Source organism: Chrysochloris asiatica, unplaced genomic scaffold (assembly GCF_000296735.1).
Source record: "Chrysochloris asiatica unplaced genomic scaffold, ChrAsi1.0 scaffold00010, whole genome shotgun sequence".
NCBI lineage: Eukaryota > Metazoa > Chordata > Mammalia > Afrosoricida > Chrysochloridae > Chrysochloris > Chrysochloris asiatica.
Window position 1 is genome coordinate 189648 of NW_006408528.1, and position 20076 is coordinate 209723.

Sequence of the window (20076 nt, forward strand, 5' to 3'; positions counted from 1 at the left end):
CACGTTAGTAATTGATGATCTGTTCCACAGTTGGCCCCTGGCCTTGTTTTAGCTGGTAATTTTGAGCTTTTCCATCACCTCGTCTCACAGATGTAGTCTATTTAACTTCTGTGTATTTCATCAGGCAAGATTGATGTGTATGGTCTTTTATGTTGTTTGAAAAAGGTATTTGCAATGAATAACTAATTTGTTTTACAAAATCCTAGCATACCTTCTCCAGCATCATTTCTGTTACCAGGGACATATTTTCCAACTACTGATTCTACCTCTTTATTTCCTACATTTGCATTACAAACACCAGTAATTATCAATATGTTTTGTTACCATGTTTGATCAATTTCAGACTGAAGAAGTTGGTAGAATTTTTCAATTTCATCATTACTGGCTTTAGTAGTTGGTTCATAAATTTGAATAATATTGATATTAACTAGGCTTCCTTCTAGGTGTATGGATATTTCCTGTCACAGACATTTTTGTACTTCAAGATAAATCTTGAAATGTTGTTTTGGATGATAATGCTATTCCATTCTTCTTCAATGTGTTGTTTTTAGCTTAGCAAACCTTATGATTGTCAGATTCAAATTGGTCAATACCAATTCATTCCAACTCACTGATACCTGGGATATCAATCTTTATGCATTCCATTTCATTGTTGACAATTTCCAGTTTCCCTAGATTCATGCTTCATGCTTCCCATGTTCCAATTATTAATGAATGTTTGAAACTATTTCTTCTCATTTTGAATTGTGCCCTATAAACAAATGAAGGTCCTTAAAGCTTTGCTCCATTTGTGTCATCACAGTAAACTTTACTTTGAGAAGTCAGTTCTTCCCAAGTCATATGTTGAGTGGCTTCCAAACTGAGAATTTATCTACCGGCACTATACCTGACAAGGTGATGGTGGTTGTGTGCTGTGGAGTTGGTTCCAACTCATAGCGACCCTGTACAGGGTTTCTGAGGCTGTAAATCTTTACCAGGGCAGGAAAGTCTCATCTTTCTCCTGTGGAACAGCTGGTAGTTTCGAACTGCTGAACTTGTGGTTCGCAGCCCATTTTGTAACCACTACACTACTAGAGCTCATTATAGCTGACAATATTCTGGTGTTATTCATGTTTTCATCTTCTGGCACTATTTCTGAAAATGTTCCATGGCTGTTTACATGGTTTTCAGTGGCTGTACCATCAGAAGTACTCCACCTTTCCTTCTTCCTAGTCTGTCTTAATCTGGAAACTCCACAGAAACTTGTCCATCATGAGTGACCCTGTTGGTATTTAAAATACCAGTGGCATAGTGTCATGCACCACAGAAAGACATCAACCACCACAGTAGGACAAACTGACATATAAATGGTGGATAAAAACATAAGGCAAATATTATTTTATTCCCATTTTATACTCTCTATATTGAATCCATCTCTAATGCATGTTCGTTTTGCCTCCTAATTAGACCCTGGATCCATCATTTCATTCTGTTTCTTCCAGCTCCATCTTAGTCCAGATTCTTTTCATCGCTTACTTATAGTACTGAAAAAAGTTCAGAGCTCCTTTCTTTGTTCTCTTTGATTCTATAGCCAGAATGATGTCTTCCTAAAACAGCTCTGATCATCTCACTTATACAACTGCATCCTTAAAGCTTCTTAATACAGCCCTCTGAACTGTGTGCAATCTGAAACCTACTACTTTTGATGTTTGTTGTCAAAAGGCCTTTATCTATTATATTAATCTGTACTTCTATACTCAGATACTGTGCCCTGATTGAATATTATTATTTTAATTGCCATTAAAAACTAAAGGAACTCACCTGTAAATACATTTTCATATATTTAGTAAGGTGCAATGGATTTTTACATTTTGTTATTAGTTATCTGTTTTTATCTTTTAACCATTTTTGTATTGGAGAATTTTTTAATTAATTGATTCATCATAGTTCTTTGTATTAAGGATCTTATCTGTCTAATTTTGATGGTGCAAATTTTATCTCACTTTTAATATTCCATTTAATTTTAACTGTGAAGTATATGTTGTCGTTGTTAAGTGCTGTGGAGCCATTTCTGACTCATAGTGACCCTGTATAATGTTTCTGAGGAGCGACTTGTGGGTTTGAACTGTCAGTCTTGTAGTTAGTAGTCCAGTGTTTGTCCTATAATGCCACACCAGTACTCCTTGTTTAATATTATAGTCATTTTTATCATTTTATATAACTGAACTTATTAAAATTCATAAGATTTCACCATTCTCTAGGTTTTACTTTTGAAAATATTTTAATGATGGATAAAGTTAAATAATTCTTGAAAGAAATGTGCTTGGAAATATAAATATGGTTGGTTATGTAAGGGAAAGTAGATGAAATCTATTTTAGATGTGCCTTGCTGAATAAAAATGTCTTAGAGATAGGAATAGCAAAAAGTTTTAGAAATAGAGTGAATGTACACATGAAATGAATTTGGAACAAAATGAATAGAAAGATACGCAGAACCAGACCTTATAAAAATACACAGCTTTATTATAAATTGTAAAATGTGTTAAAAACTTCTTCTGAAAGAAGATTTAAAAAGAAAAGAAAGTAGATATATTATTGGTGTAAATAGGCCTGGCATAAGTGAAGAGTTAGACAATTAATGGAAGAATATCTGAGTGATTGGAACATGCTGTAGTTGTTGTTAAGGGCCATCTATTCATAGCTACCTCATAGTAAATGTGTGTAGGGCTTCCGAGGAGCAGCTGATGAACCTCTGACCCTGCCGTTCGTTCGGATTGATCTTGGAAGACTCGGATTGCAACTTTGAAGGATTCTATGTGCAAAATGGAGCCCTGGTGCAGCGCTTGTGGTCTAGTACCAAACTGCAAAGTCAGTTTGAACTACAAGGTTCAAGCTCACCAGCTGCTCCACAGAAACCCTATACAGGGTCGCTATGGGTCAGAACCGACTCCATGGCACTTAATCACAACAACAATGCACAAAACATTGAAGATGCAGAAAGCATCAAAAGAAGATGGAGGAAATGCACAGAGTCACTTTGTCAAAAAGAAAAAGTCGATGTTCAACCATTTCAGGAACTAACATATGATCAAGAAATGGTGGTACTGAAGGAAGAAGTCCAAGTTGCACTGAAGGCATTAACAAAAGACAAGGTTCCAAGAATTGATCTCATACCAATTGAAATATTTTAACAAACTGATTTAGCACTGAAGGAGATCACACATCTATGCCAAGAAATGTGGAAGACAGCTACCTGATCAATGAACAGATTCGTGTTTTTGCCAATTCTAGAAAAGCGACCCAATAGAATGCAGAAATCATCAAGCAGTAGCATTAGTATCAAATGTACGTAAAACGGTTGCAGCAGAACATCGACAGTGCTGTTGTTAAGTGCTGCCTAGTCATTTCAGACACATAGAATTTCAAAGGAATGGCTGGTGGATTTGCATACCTGCTTTACGTTAGCAGTCCAATATAGCAATTCTCCATTGGGATTTCATCAACATGGAGCTGACAGAATTTCAAACTGGATTTAGAGGAGGACATGGAACTAGACAAACCATTGCTGACATCAGATAGATGTTGGCTGAAAGCAGAGACCACCTGTGCTTTATTGAATGCATAGGCATTCAACTGTGTAGATCATTACAAACTATGGATAACAATGCAAAGAATGGGTATTCCATTGTTCTCCTAAGGAACCTGTATATAGACAAAGAGGTAATCATTCAAACAGAACAAGGGGATACTGATTAGTTAAAAATAGGAAAGATGTGAGCTAGGGTTGTATACTTTCACCATGTTTATTCAATCTGTATGCTGAGCAAATAATCTAAGAAGCTGGATTATATGAAGAAGAATGTGGCATCAAGACTGTCTTATTAACAACCTGTAATATGCAGATGATGCAACTTGCTGAAATCAAAGAGGACTTAAAATACTTACTGATGAAGAGTAAGACCACTGCCTTTAGTATGGATTACACATCAATGTAAAGAAAACAAAAATCCTCACAACTAGGCCAATAAATAATATCATGATAAATGAAGAAAAGATTGAAGTTGTCAGAGCATTTTGCTTGAATCCACTATCAACATTCATGGAAGCAGCAATCAAAACACCAAATGACATATTGTATTAGGCAAACTTGCTGTAAAAGACCACTTTAAATTGTTAGAGAGCAAAAATATTTGTTTGAGAACTAAGGTGTACATCACTCAAGTCACGATATTTTAAATGATCTCATATGCTTGTGAAAGTTGGACAATGAATAAGAAAGATCAAAGAAGAATTGATTTTGAATTATGGAGTTGGAGAGTTATTAAAAGAACTATGGGCTGCCAGAACAAACAAATCTGCCTTGGAAGAATCAAAGTCAGGATAGTGAGACTTTTCATACTTTGGAAATGTTGTCAACATAGAAGAGAACACTCCCTGGAGAAGGCCATCATGTTCCATAAAGTGGAGCATGAAATAGAAGAACATCCCCAACAAGACAGATCAACACATTGGCACCAGCAATGGGCTCAAAGGTAACAATTATGAGAACGGCACAACACTGAGCAGTGTTTTGCTTTTTGTGCATAGGGTTGCTATGAGTTTAAATCAACTCTATGGCATGTAAGAACAACTCTACCTAAGATGAAAACATTAAATACTCCCATGATAATTACCTGGCCCTGGATGCTTCTTCTGCTTCTGCTTCCCAGGATTTAGTAACTCAAAGTCCTCTAAAGAGCCAATCCCAGTAATTATTTTAGGCCTTTAGGGTACCAAAACATCAACAGATTAAACAAATTATATGCAATGGGGGATGGAATCCTGGTGTGGCCCTACAAGATAATGCATTGGACCAAAAAGTCAGTTTGAACTGCAATGTCAGCAGTTCAAATACACCGTCTGCTCCTCAGAAACCCTATTGTTGTTGTAGTCAAGTGCCGATGAGTCAATTCCAACCCATTGTGACCCTGTGTAGGGCTTCTGAGGAGCATCCAGTGAGCTTGAACTGCCGACCTTGTGGTTCAAATGACTTTAAGTCATTTAAGTCTAGCGCATTAACCCACAGCATCCCCCAAGAACTCCCAACAGGATTGCTGTTAGTCAGAGCTGACTGGATGGCAATTAGCAACAAGCAATAGGGACTAGATATTTTTACTTTGTCAAGAAGTATGTTTTTCTTCACAACTATTTTCATAAAATATGTTCTGTCCTCTTAAAAAAAAGTATATATTTTACACAATGCAACTATTAGTTATTAGTATGCACTCTAGGAATTGCAAAGTGCTATCATCCAGGATTGTTGAACTTTGTTTGGAGTTGTTGTTGTTAAGCGCCATTGAGTCAGTTTCGATTCGTGGTGGTGGTGGTATCCCATGGAGTCATCTGACTCATAGGGACCAGGCATAGGGTTTATGAGACTGTAAATTTTTATAGGAGCAAAAAGCCTTATGTTTCTCCTGTGGAACAGTTGGTAGTTTCAAATTGCTGACCTTAAAGTTAGCAGCCAGACTTGTAATCACTGTGCTAACAGAGCTCCTTAGCAACCCTAAGCAGGGTTTCCAAGGAGCAGTTGGTGGTTTCAACTGCTGACCTTGAGGTTGTAGTAGGTGGCTTTTATTTTTATACCACCTTACTGACCAAACAGGATTGTTATTGTTCTATACTCCTTGAAGTGTGTATGTATTGTGTGTGGGATGGGGGTGAGGGGCAGGAGGGATGCATGTGAGAGGAGGTAATGTAGTTTTTGATATTCAATATCTAATTTTACCTATTTGATCTCTACTTGTTACCTGTCTTCTGACCTCCATTCATTTCTTAGCAATCTTATTGAGTCACCTGATTTGTATCATGTATCTTATTTTTGTCAAGAAAACAAAAATCCTCACCACTGGACCAATAAACAACATTCTTATCAATGGAGAAAGGATTGAAGTTGTCAAGGACTTCATTCTTCTTGGATCAACTATCAACACTCGCGGAAGTAGCAGTCAAGAGATCAGACGACGTATTGCACTGGGCAAATCTGCTGCACAGGAACTTTTTAAAGTGTTGAAGAGCAGAGATGTCAGCTTGAGGACTAGGGTGCGCCTGACCCAGGCCATTGTGTTTTCAATAGCCTCATATGGATGCGAAAGCTGGACAGTGAATAAAGAGGATCGTAAAAGAATTGATGCCTTTGAGTTGTGGTGTTGGAGGAGAATACTGAAAGTGCCATGGACTGCCAAAAGAACCAATGGATCTGTTTTGGAAGAAGTGCAGCCAGAGTGCTCCTTGGAGGCCAGGATGGCTAAGCTTCGTCTCTCCTACTTTGGACATGTAGTCCGGAGGAAACAATCGTTGGAGAAGGATGTCATGCTGGGTAGGGTGGAGGGTCAGAGAAAAAGAGGAAGACCTCCAACGAGATGGATCGGCCAGGTGGCATCATTGATGGACTCGGGGGTGGCAGCGGTGGTGAGGTTGGCCCAGGATCGAACATTGTTTCGTTCTGCTGTGCATGGAGTCGCTATGAGTCGGTTCCGACTCGATGGCACCTGACAACAACAACAACATCTTATTTCCTATTCCATCATGTTTTAAATATTTGACCTTGTTTGCATTTACAGATTTTTCCATATTATTTTGTAAATACCGTACATTAGAAAAGCTGTTGTATTTTCTCCACCTCATGACTGGCTATTCTAGTCATGTGATTTCTTCTGACCAATGAAATGTTAGTAGATTTAAATTGCGTTGAAGCTTTAATTTTCTCATGTGGTTTGGTGTTCTTTTAACCCATATAGCAGAGCATGCCCCATGTATTTGATTCTCAATTAGCGTGGGCTCTAGAATGAAATTACCTAGAGCAGATCTAAATTCTGGAACCATGCCCTAAGTCCCACAACTTGGAATAGGATAGCCCAAGTGAACACAACCTCAGTCAGCTAAACTGACAGATCCATGATCATGTGGAAAATGTTTGTTGTTGTAAATCAGTCAAAATTTTGAGGTTGTCTGTTCCATAAAAACTGCTTAGTAGATACAGTATGTACTTAAAACATTTAATGACCATATTCTGGATAAACTTCTATCCAAATATACAGCTTTCTAACACGCTTACATTGCAATTCCTGGAACTTCTGAACCAAAACTATCATTTCTCCTTCAACCACTTTCTGTCACATTCATACAGCAGAATTTGTTATTACTCTCAGTCTGTGACATATACTTTATATTCTTTAAGTTCTCTCATACTTGATCCCCACAATTTATCCCTTAAGGATAAGTTCCTTCTCAAAATAAATTTTTGTTCAATATGGAACGCACTGTTAATCATTTAATTATAGTCTCATGCAAATTGAGACTCTTTTGTTTGCTTAATTTTCCCTGGAAACCCCCAAAATATTTCAATCCCATGAATTATCTTCTTCACTTGTGTATCCAGACTAATAATAGAACTTGGGGAAAGTTGGTATAACATGAAATGCTAAATGTAATGCAAATGTGATCATATAGTATCCAAATTAACTATTCAAGATGCACTTTTCTTAATAACAGGAAGTTTAGGAATCTTAGAGGTTTATCTTACTCTGTGCATTTCCCAAGGAGTCTTCTTTAACCCCAAAAGTTTTTTTTTTCATAGAATCAAAAATCACCACTGAAATTTCTTTCCAGTGTCCCATGTGTAGCCAACTTTTATGATGTCATCAAGCTCTAGTGTCTCTAATTCAGGCTTTAACCAGGAGTTCATCAACTCATAAATCTAAACTATTTGTCTGGCTTTCACATTCCCTTACATCAGGGGTCAGATGCTAGTTTTGGATGTTTTTGTTTGTTTGTTTACTTTCTATATATCCTACAAAATATAGCATTTCTTCATTCATTCACTTTCCCTGCATCACTAGTGAAGTTACTTGACCAAATTATCCTGTGATAGTATGGAGGAGATCTGGTTATGTGTAGCTAAGCAATCAGTTAATAACCAAAATGTTAGTTCAAACCCCCCAGCCACTCCTAGAGACATAGATGTGACGGTATGGTTCCATAAAGATCGTAGCTCTACTCTGTCCTGTAGGGTTATGTGAGTGAATTGACTTAATGGTTGTTGTTCTTATTGATGGCTTTGTGTATGCTTTTTGAGTGCTAGTTCTGATCATACTTAGCCTCATATCAATTTCTTTCTCTTTATTTTCTTTACTAGGTATATGTTGGTAAGTGACCTACAGCTGACTCTAACTCCTATCAACCCTATGTGACAGATCAGAACTGACCCATAGAACTTTCTGGGCCACAGTTTTTATGGAAGCAGTTTGCCAGGTCTTTCTCTCATGCTAACCCTTTTGGTTAGCATCTGAGCAATGAACCACTGTACCAGCAAGATTCCTTCTACTGGGTATAGATGAGGCTGAATTATTAGACTACATTGGTTAGGCTCTTTTGTCATGTCTTCCTCTGTAGTTTGTCCACAGAGAGTCACTGGTGGGATAATAGAGGGAGGGATGAGGGAAAAACTAATAGAGGTCTTTCCCTTTCCCAGGTACAGAATATTTAGCAGTGGCTTTATCTCCTCATTGATTCCAAGTTCTCTTGAAGAAACCAAATAAGATTCTGTCTTCTGTTGAGTTACCCTGCCCCTGGTATCTACAAATATCTATTCCTCTTTTCATTCCTCCAGGCTATAGGTAGTAGAGGCTTCATCAATCATAGTTTGGATTCTGATCAATTCCTGAAAGATACCAAGTTCTTTCTTGCTTCAGTTCCTTTGTTCTTCCTGATGTACCTGAACAGAGTGGTATTTTTTAATTTTTTTTTTCCTTAAACGTTTTATTGTGAATTATGTGATAGTTTACATGGATGAACATTAGTTTTACATTCATTCTATCGTATATCATCTCATTGCCATGGTTACAATCCCCTCCATGCAATCCTTCCCCTGTACCCTCCAGATCTTCAGCACACAGTCGTTCTCCCTCTCTGGATCTAAAGTCTCCAACTGCTCCATCACTTCACGTCATCATCTCTGCCTCCATTTCAGGCATCACTGCTTCTCTGGGTAGGGTCCCGCTCTCTGCTCTTCTCCCTTGATGGTCCTAGGGACCTCCACTCCTAGACTGAAAAGTTAATCACTCCCCTCCTTGCTATAAAACATCTACCTTTACATTTCTGACCCTCACAATCAGTCCTGATAACAATTATTCACTATTGTATCACAAGAGACCCGTCTGCATTTCATTGCATCAGCCCTGCCTAGTCAGATTGAGTACTACTCACTGGAGATTCTACCTTCCTCCAGGCCCTCTGGATCTAGGTTCCCTCTTGAAAGCTTGTAAGCCAGTCACTTCTTGCCTTTGTAGCCCCCCACCCCCCATTTTGGGTAGCCAATGTCCAAGTTGCCCATCCCTGTCTACTCTGTGTGTGGAGGGGGTGGGAATGATTCTTGCTGTAAGGACTTGTTCCCTCTTTTGAGCTACTGCTTCCATAGGTGTAGGTCAAGTTCATCACATTGTATAAATTTTTTACCTAGTGTGTTCCTACTCCTTCAGATCTCATTTCAAATAGCATCTCCTTGCCAAGTTGTACTTTACCCTACATCACATCATCCTCTATCCACCAGTCACAATCTGCATAGCTCAAACAATTATTGTTTTTGGATGCTTTTTCCAACTTGATTATAGCTTCATGATAGTTGGAACTTAGTCTATCTTATTTATCTCTCATCCCCATCACCTAGAACGGAACATATTAGACATACAGTGCATATTTCTTGAACAAATCAATGAATAAATGGATTAGTAAAATGCAATTGTGATCTTTGGAGTCTGGGCATGGTGCAATAGGATAAGCACTGAACTACTAATCACAAGGTGGTTGATTCAAACCCACCAGCCACTCCTTGATATGGATGGGAATCCATTCAATGGCACTTTACAACAATTGTGATCTTTAGGAAATCTATCTCATTTAATTCTTACTGCAATTTTAATTCTTGTCACAATTACTAATATCATCTGAATTTAACAGTTGAGGAAACTGACATTTATAGAGATTAAGTGGCTTGTCATAAGAGTTATTTCAGAAGTCATAAGATGAAGTAACTTGTTCAAGAGCTAATAAATGGTTGAATCTGTAATAAAATTGGAATTTTGTGATTCTCATGTTCATAGTCTTCAAAATTTATATGAAAAATGTCATCTGAAATAAAGATATTAATAAGGCCATGTAGGTGATTTTTTCCTCTTGATTTTCTGGCATATATAATGTTTCAGCTGTCAGAATGTGCAGTGATGAGTAAGACTACTAGTTTTGAGAAATTTATAATAAAGTAGATTTGAAATGTGGAATCGGGTTTGCATTTAGACACATTAGATAAAAGAGATACATTGTTATTGTTGAGTGCCATCAAGTTGGTTCTGACTCAGAATGAACGTGTGAAGGCTTTTTAAGGAGCAGCTGGTGAGTTTGAACCACCCACCTTGTAGTTAGCAGTCCAGTGCTTACCCTACAGAGCCACTAGTCAGTAATTGTTCATAATATCTATATAGTGACATAAAAAATCTGTTGGATTTTGAGGTTTCAGATGTGTATTAAAGAGTGATCAAATTCAATGCAAAGTTTTCAACCTTGGAACTCCATATAATTATCTAGAGATTATCCTGGGAATAGGAAACTCAGCACTGGACTGAAGTTTGCGTTATACGAACATTTAATGGCTAACATGAGTAGGGGGAAAAACAAAGAGACTGACATGAAGCAACCAGGACAATAAAAAGAAAAACATAGAAGGTTAAGTTTACAAACATGTTAGTCCTTGTGTGGCACTGTAGGATAAGCACTGAAATGCTAACCTCAGGTTAGGTGGTTTTAAATCACCAGCCAGTACTTGGAAACCCTATATAGGGTCATGATGTGTCAGTACCCATTTGATGGCACTTGACAACAACAACATAGGAAATGTTGTTGTTGTTGTTAAGTGCCATCGAGTCGGTTCCGACCCATAGCGACCCTGTACAGGGTTTCCGAGGGTGTAAATCTTTACGGGAGTAGAAAGCCTCATCTTTCTCCCGCGGAGCGGCTGGTAGTTTCGAACCGCTGACCTTAAGGTTCGCAGCCCGATTCGTAACCACTACGCTAGGAAATAGTGACTAAAAAAAGGAAGAATTGAACAATTGTAATAAATTCTGCTTCAAGCAGAATAAGATTTAGGCAAAGCTGTATTCTTTCCCATACTTATTCAATCTCTATGCTGAGAAAATAATCTGAGAAATTGGGTTATATGAATAAGAGCATAGCATCAGGATTGGAAAAAGACTCGTTAGCAACCTGTAATATACAGATGATACAACTTTGTTTCTGGTTGTGAAGAGGATTTGAAATACTTACTGATGAAGATCCAAGGCCACAGCCTTTGGTATGGCTTGAACCTCAATGTAAAGAAAACAAAAATCTGGACAACTGGACCAATAAATAACATCATGATAGATGGAGAAAGATTGAAGTTGTCAAAAATTTCATTTTGCTTGGATCCACTATCAACATTCACAGAAGCAGTGTCAAAAAAATCAAAGATGTATTGAGTTAGGCAAATCTGCTGCACAAAACCTCCTAAAAGTTTTCAAGGGCAAAGATTTCAGTTTGAGGACTAAGGGGCACCCAATCCATCCATGGTATATTCAATAGTCTCATATGCACATGAAAGTTGGATAATGAATATGGAAGCCTGTAGAATTTATGCTTTTGAGATACAGTGTTGGGGAAGAACATTAAAATACTATGGACTGCCAGAATAACAAGCAAATCTGTTTTGGAAGAAGTACAGCCAGGATACTCCTTAGAAGTCAGGATGGTGAGACTTGTCTCATACTTTAGACATATTATCAGGAAGAGCCAGTCCTTAGAGAAAGGTATCAATAAACAACATTGTTATCAACGGAAAAAAGAGTGAAGTTGTCAAGGACTTAATCCTTCTTGGATCAACTATCAACACTCATTGAAGCAGCAGTCAAGAGATCAAACGAAGTATTGCATTAGGCAAATCTGCTGCACAAGACCTTTTTAAAGTGTTGAAGAGCAAAGATGTCAGCTTGAGGACTAAGGTGCGCCTGACCCAAGCCATGGTATTTTCAATAACCTCATATGCATGTGAAAGCTGGACAGTGATTAAGGAAGACCATAGAAGAATTGATGTTTTTGAGTTATGGTTTTGGAAGAGAATATTGAAAGTGCTATGGGATGCCAAAAGAACCAATAGATCCATTTTGGAAGAAGTGCAGCCAGAGTGCTCCTTGGAGGCCAAGATGGCCAAACTTTGTCTTTCACACTTCGGGCATATTGTCAGGAGGGACCAGTCGCTTGCGAAGGACATCATGTTTGGGAAGGTGGAGGGTCAGAGAAAAAGAGGAAGACCCCCAACGAGATGGATTGGCCAAGTGACAGCATCGATGGACTCAAGCGTGGCAACGGTAGTGAGGTTGGCCCAGGATCAAGCAGTGTTTCATTCTGCTGTACATAAGGTCGTTATGAGTTGGTACTGATTTGATGACACCTAACAACAACAACAATGTTAAAATATCCAAGCTTGCTAAATCAAAATGTTTAATTTTGCACACTACAATAAGCATGCCTTTGACTTAAGATTTCCCCATATCTGACAGGGTAAAATGCATAGGTCTTCTGAAGACACGTTTCTCAAAGAAGCTCTAAGTTGTGTTTTGGTGTTGTTAAGTGCCATGAAGTCAGTTCCAACCCATAGCGACCTATAGGGTTTCTGAGGAGTGACTGGTGAGTTTGAACCACCAACCTTGCTGTTCAAATTACCTCACAGTCCAGCACATTATCTTGCAGGGCAACACTAGGATGTTTTATTCTGCTAACTAAGAAATTGTGGGATTATTAGATAAGTGGGATATTATTATAATATAATATTAATTTTACTTGGGATAAAAATAAAGAACCTAAACACTAGATAAATGAATGAATTTTAGATGAGCATCATTGGTGCTGATATTTGGTGACTTTGTCCTGCTTTCAATAAAAGTACTCACCAAAGGATATTTAAAAAGATCAAGTCAGGGTGGTGCTTAAATAAATGGTAACAAGATGGTGGTAGGTATTGTGCTGTGTAGTTGGTTCCAACTCATAGTGACCCTGTACAGAGTTTCCAATGTTGTAAATCTTTAGGGGAACAGAAAGCCTCATTTTTCTCCTGCAGAATAGCTGGTAGTTTTGAACTGCTGACCTTTTGATTAGCAGCCCAATTCATAACCACTATGCTACCAGAACGTTTGTAAATAGTGTCCAAGGTCTTTACAGAAGTTTGCTTCCATATTGAAAACTAATGGATACTGTTGTTGTTGTTGTTGTTAAGTGCTGTCAAGTCGGTGCCGACCATAACGACCCTTTATATGGTTTCTGAGGAGCAGCTGGTGAGCTTGAACTGATGATCTTGCAGTTCAAACGGCTTTGCAGGACGCTAATAAGGGTTTTATAAGAGTTCTTCAATAGGAGTTGTATTGGCGTTGATGTGAATTGGCAGAAAGTAGCATAAATTGATTTGATCACTAAAAGGCCTAGCATTTGGGGCTTTTCTTTTTAATGGAAAATGGTTCCCCAAAGAAAACATATATCATAAAAGAATGAGAGGAAGAGAAGATAAAGAAAATTGAATGTTCGTTGCTGATCAATTATTCAGAATCAATTATGGTTTGCTAGGAAAAGTATGTTGTGCCAAAGCCAAACCAAACTCAAGTGAGCATAGGATTAATTACTCTCATGCTTATACAAGGATAGGGGAATGGAGAGGTGGTATGTGTTTGCAGTTTACTGTATGCAAGGAGCAGAAAACAATTAGGACACAATGAGAAAGGAGGGCTTCCTGAAGATGTCAGACTGTTTTTGTTATTAAAAGGGACATTTTGAATGCAGTTTATGGGAGTGGTATGTACATGTTCATAATATCTTCCAAAAAATTCATACTTTTGACCTGGGACTATACTACAAATATGAACTTTTCAAATTTTAGTATTATCTTAACACATTGCCATAGTCATAAATTTCATATGCTCTAGTATCATGAGTTAAACAGAACAGACATTTTTATTTCAGTGACTCAAATGAAGAAACTGAATCACTGAAAGATTTTTCAATTGCAGCTTGAAGTTAATATCCAATGGCAAAGTTAGATTTTATTAGCATTTTAAAAAGTGAAAAAAAAATTAAACCCAGTGTTAATAAGATATATTCCTGGAATTGAAAAGTCGGCATTATTTGGTATGGATATGATTGACATTTTTATCATTAAATTTGAATTATTATAGGAATTGTTGTTGCTGTTAAGTAATCGAGTCAGTTCCAACACATAGCAACCCTACATAGGGTTTCCGAGGAGCAGCTGGTGAATGTGGACAACTGACCTCATGGTTAGCAGTCCAGTGTTTATCATACCAGGGCTCCATTCTGTGAATTAGAAATTTAAAATAATTCTCACTTAAGCTTAAAGTGTTTTCAATTATGAAAAAAGTTAAGCTATGATGAAAACTATTTTAATGGCAAGAATGCTGCTGTATTTTTTTCTTTTAAAAACAAGCAGTGTATCACATGCAAGAAAATATATAGTCTATATCTGTGTTTAGGGTGAGAAGCAAGGAGAGTTAACAGAAAATGAGAGAAAGAGAAGTCAGTGACATCAGTAAGATTATCATCACCTCCCCTCATGAACCTCCTTTGATGCCAAATTATGCAGGATACTTAGTAATGTTTATTATCAATTTAAGTCATAGAGTAGGTTATATACCTGTAAATTGCTTAAACATAATATTTCTTAAATTATATGAATACTAGTCAAACACAAAATTTTGCTGAAGAGAATTCAAAAATGGTTCTAAAACTACACCGATAGGGAAATGTTAGAAACTCAAGTCAGACCAGAAGAGAACATAGAAAGAATGATATCAATGGTGATGTCAGATAGATTTTGACTGGAAACAGGACATATTAGAAAGGTGCTTACCTGAGTTTTATTGACTTTAAAAAGACATTCAACTATGTGTATCATAACACATATGGATAGAATTAGGAAGAATGGGGATTCCTGAACACTAATTGTGCTCAGGTAGAACCTGTACATAGACCAAGAAGCAGCTGTTTGAACAGAAGAGGATATTACATGGTTTTAAATCAAGACATGTGTACATCAGAGTTTTATCTTTTCACCATACTTATCCAATCTGTGTGCTGAGCAAATAATTCAAGGATCTGGAGTATATAAAGAAGAAAACAGCATTAGGATTAGAGGGAGAATCATTAACAACCCATAATATGTAGATGATACTATCTTTCTTGATGAAAGTGAATTGGACATCAAACACTTATTGATGAAGACCAAAGACTATAGTCTTCAGTATAGAATGTACTTCAATGTAAAGAAAAGAAAAATCCTTACAATGGGATAAATAAACAATATCATGCAGAATGAAGAAAAGATTCAAGTTGCAAAGGATTTTACTTGGATCCACAATAAATGGTTATGGAAACAGCAATCAAGAAATCAGATTATGTATTGCTATGGACAAATTTGTAAAAAAAAAAAAATCTTTTTAAAATTATTAAAAGAAAATATGTCACTTTGAGAACAAAGGTGCACCTGACTCAAGACATGATATTTTCAAGCACCTCATATATAAGCAAAAGCTAGACAATGAGTAAGGAATATTGAAGAAGAAATGATAGCTTTGAATTATGGTGTTGGTTTGTTGTTGTTGTTGTGTTGTTCAATTCAGTCAAGTTGGTTCCAGCTTTCATGTGCATATGAAGTTATTGAAAATACCATGGCTTGGGTCAGGCACACCTTAGTACTCAAGCTGACATCTTTGTTCTTCCACACTTTAAAAAGATCTTGTGCAGCAGATTTGCCGAATGCAATACGGCGTTTGATTTCTTGACTGCTGCTTCTATGAATGTTGATAGTTGATCCAAGAAGAATGAAGTTCTTGACAACTTAAATCTTTTTTCCCTTGATAAGACTGTTATTTATTGGTCCAGTGGTGAGGATTTTGGTTTTCTTTATGTTGAGATGCAATCCATTCCAAAGGCTGTGCTTTTTGATCTTCATCAGTAAATATTTTAAGTATTCTTCTTCACTTTCAGCAAGCAAGGTTATGTCATCTGCATATCACAGGTCATTAATGAGTCTTCCTCCAATCCTGATGCTGCGTTTTTCTTCATATAACCCAGGGTTTCTGAGGAATGGCTGGTGAGTTTGAGCCAGCTACCTTGCAGTTCAAACTGACTTTGCAATCCAGCACATTAACCCACAGTGCCACACCAGGACTCCATGGTGTTGGTGAAGAATATTAAATATACACCAGGGATTGCTAGAAGAATGAAAAACTCTGCTATGGAATATTTTCAGTGAGGATGTAAGACTTCATCTAGTGTACTTTGATCATAGTACTAACAAGGACCAGTCCTGAAAGAACATCATGCATGGTAAAGTTGTTGTTTGTTGTTAAGTGCCGTCGAGTAGATTCTGAGTGATAGCCACCCTGTATAGGGTTTCCGAGGAGCAGCTGGTAGATTTGAACTGCCAACATTGTAGTTTGCAGTGTAGTGCTAATCTTACAATGCCACACCAGGAATCCACATTGTGAATAAATCAGTAAAAAAGAGAAAGACCTTCAATGGACTGACATAATGATGGTAACAATGGGCTGAAAAGTGTGTGGATGGTGCAGGACTGGGAAGTGTTTAGTTCTGTTATAGATAGGGTTGCTATGAATCAGAAATGACTCAATGACACCTAACAACAACAAATTCTTTTGAAATCTTTCTATATCTAATTACAACATTACTAGCTACAATATCATTAATAGCTGAGGGGAAGCCTTATTTGATGTTTTCTTTTAAATTGTTACTTTAAACTAAAAAATATATATTTATTGATAAGATTCACAAATGCTATTTACTATAATTTTCTAGCTACAATGCCAGAAAAATGGACAAAATCAGCAACTATAAAAACACAAGCAACAACAAAAACAACAGAGCATGCTTGTAGTGCATGCAGATCAAACCATGTGATTTAAGGAATCACTGTAATAGGTAACAATGACAGCTTGGATTGGAGCACAGTTGTTGTACAGTGCCGTCGAGTCAGTTCTGACCCATAGCGACCCTGAACAGGGTTTCTGAGGCTGTAAATCTTTAGAAGGTTTAAAAAAAAGTAAATTATAGAGTTGTAGCCTTGTAAAGGTATCTCATGAAAGATGTTTTTTTTGTGATAACTAACTATGGTGGTTGGGTACTGGTGTGGTGCTGCAGGATAAGCATGGGTCTACTAATCACAAGGTGGGCAGTTCAAATCCACCAGCCCCTCCTGGGAAACCTACTCGATAGCATACAACAACAACGTGGCGGTGTTGGCTGTGTTACCCCAAGTCGGTTCTGACTCAGTGACCCTGTATAGGGTTTCCATTGTTGTAAATTTTTGCAGAGCGGAAAGCCTCACCTTTTTCCATGGAAGGGGCTGGCAGAATTGAACTACTGGCCTGGTGTTTAGCAGCCCAGCTCTGGTGAACCACTACACTACAAGGATATTTTAATTAAAATTAGTAAAGTTCTGCTGAAACAGTGCACATAAATTTAAGATGCAATCATTTTGGTGTCACCCCCACTGACAGTATCATCTGGTATGGTCCACACACACACACCACCACACTAATAGAAATCCCTGCCAAGTATCTTCAGTGCCCTTTCATGTGAGAAAAATTGAAAGAAGACTTTTCTCCCACATGTTAAATGATGAAAAGCAGTGATTCATATTTGTTGAACAGGATATATTTGTGTGCATGTGTGCCTAAATTATAATTTTAAAAATTATTATTCATTTATTAGGGAATCAAATATAAGATTCTATCGGTACTAAAAATCTTCCCCGGTGAGGCAGTATTTCCTTTTGTATTCTACTATTATTCAGTGGGATTCTTTTTAGATGAGAGAGTAAAGGGTCTCTCTTATTTTCAAAGGGTGAATTGGTTAACTATAATGCTAGAAAGGGACTATTATACCAATTATTTGAAACGTTTAAAAACTGGCCTAATGTAAGCGATTATGTTTGGAGTTAATGAAGCACTGATTCCCCTAACGTAGTTGAGTAAAGGAAAGAAAGATCTTTTGCCAATAAAAATCTCATCAGGTGATGGCCTTGACAGAACATCCCACTATTCCTGTCAGCCAGAGCTGTCATAAACAAACCACTGATGAGACAATGACAATAATTAACACAGTGTTAATGGGATATGGAGCCTCACAGTTATTTTTTCAGCTACAGTGAACTGAATGAATGCCAAGCAGTGCACATGGCTTAACATCATAACATGTTTCTCTTGTATTTACTGTGGCTATGTTGGCTCTCTTGAGTTACAAGATATGTTTTCTCAAGCTCATGTGATGCTAGATAAGGAAATTAGAACCAGGAAATCTAGCAATTATGTTCACATTACTATTAAAGGTTGAGAGTGAAGAAAATGGCTTAATTTGGACTTCTGATAAGACTATAGCAATTTGTCTCTACAATGGAAGACATTGGTTTATGATTATAACTCCAGGGGCAAATGTTCTTTTTTAAAAATACAAGTTTGAACCCAAAATTAAAATAATCAGAAACAATGGATTTTATTAGAAATACTATTACTGGTTGAATTCAATTATTAAAGTCAGGAGAGGTATTGGATATTTCTGCTGAAACACGTCTAGAGCAGGGCAGCTCAAAAGCATTCAAATCTCTGAACCCATCATTTCAGTCTAACCTGACCACATTCCAGAGCATTTTCCAGTGTATATCAAAGAGGTCTTCCTCTCTTTTGGCATTCTAACTCTTCAACAAGATATTTGTGTAACACATGAATTCTTCCTTAAACTACATTTCAGACTTAATAAATTTCATTTTACACAAGGAACAAACATGGTACGTCTAGACAGACTTTTTTTTTTTTTCATTTTAGCTTCCCTGCTTGAACTCAAATCAAAGGAAATAGCTGCATTACATAAAATGCATTCACTTGTGGAAATGGAAATGTTTTGATCTCTATTAAATACTGGAGAAGAAAAAAAAGTTTGAATGTACTCTGAAAAGTGGGATTATTTTTACCAGCCTGAATGACAAATCTTTCTGAACAGGCTTTCCAGCAATTAGTCTTGCTCTAATGCTATTTCTACACTGGCAAGATGAAGTCTGTTACTTGCCAGATCTCTGGAGAATATGGTGCTTTCTGTACAGGCACCAGCATTTGTCCAAATGCCAGAGTGTATGCTTGTACTTGGCCAGTGTAGAAACAGCACAAGAGGCCTGAGATACTCGAAACTTGATTGGATTTGTTGGGTTATTTCTCTGAGGAATCACTACTTAACTTCTCTAAGAGTCACAAATTATTAAACATATTCAAGGAAGTCTGCAGGTTCTCCTGACTATTTACTGAGTATACATCATGTTTGACATGACTAGGAGTCAAAGAAAATGAAAGTCAGGGCCCTGATTCTATGGGAGATATTAAAAGGTGTTTTCTCTTAATTTAATTGATGTTATCTATAATTTTATTGAGGAAATTTATATGACATTTCAGAATGGATTTTTTTTAGAAACTTTTTTTATACACACTTCAGTATAAAGATACTTTAAATTTGTCTGTTACATTCTTGTGTTGAGCTCCCCTCAAAATGCTTTTTTAAAATTCCTATTGTTCTTGCCAAAATTTGTGGTTTTCATAATAATCTAAAGCATTTCTTTATATTGTTCTTCTGTATCTCTTCTCTATCAAAAGTAAACAAAACCAATCTGACAGTCTTTATAAAAATTTATTTAAAAAATTTTAAATTGTAAAAATTAAAAGCAACAAAACTTTTATTTTGTTAGATTCAAAGGCTTCAGAATAGTCTGTTCCCTATTCTGTCTGTTTTTGAGATGTTCAAGAGAAATGGCTTTTTTCAAAGAACACCCTGTTGAAGTACACTTTCTTTTCCATTCTAGAAACAAGTAATTTGAATGTTATTCCATAGTTTTTCTCAGTTAAAGCACAACTGAATCTAGTTTAGTTTTTTCTTGGGCCAAAATCAAAATTTACTTTTTCTTGG

The 20076-nt window shown here is 37.0% G+C and overlaps 1 protein-coding gene across 1 annotated transcript in view; it reads left to right on the forward strand.

Annotated features, from left to right (window-relative positions):
- LOC102831536 (diacylglycerol kinase beta-like) overlaps nucleotides 1-20076 on the forward strand; it is a 585403-nt gene that overhangs the window by 183680 nt on the left and 381647 nt on the right. The gene's annotated exons all lie outside the window — the stretch shown is intronic.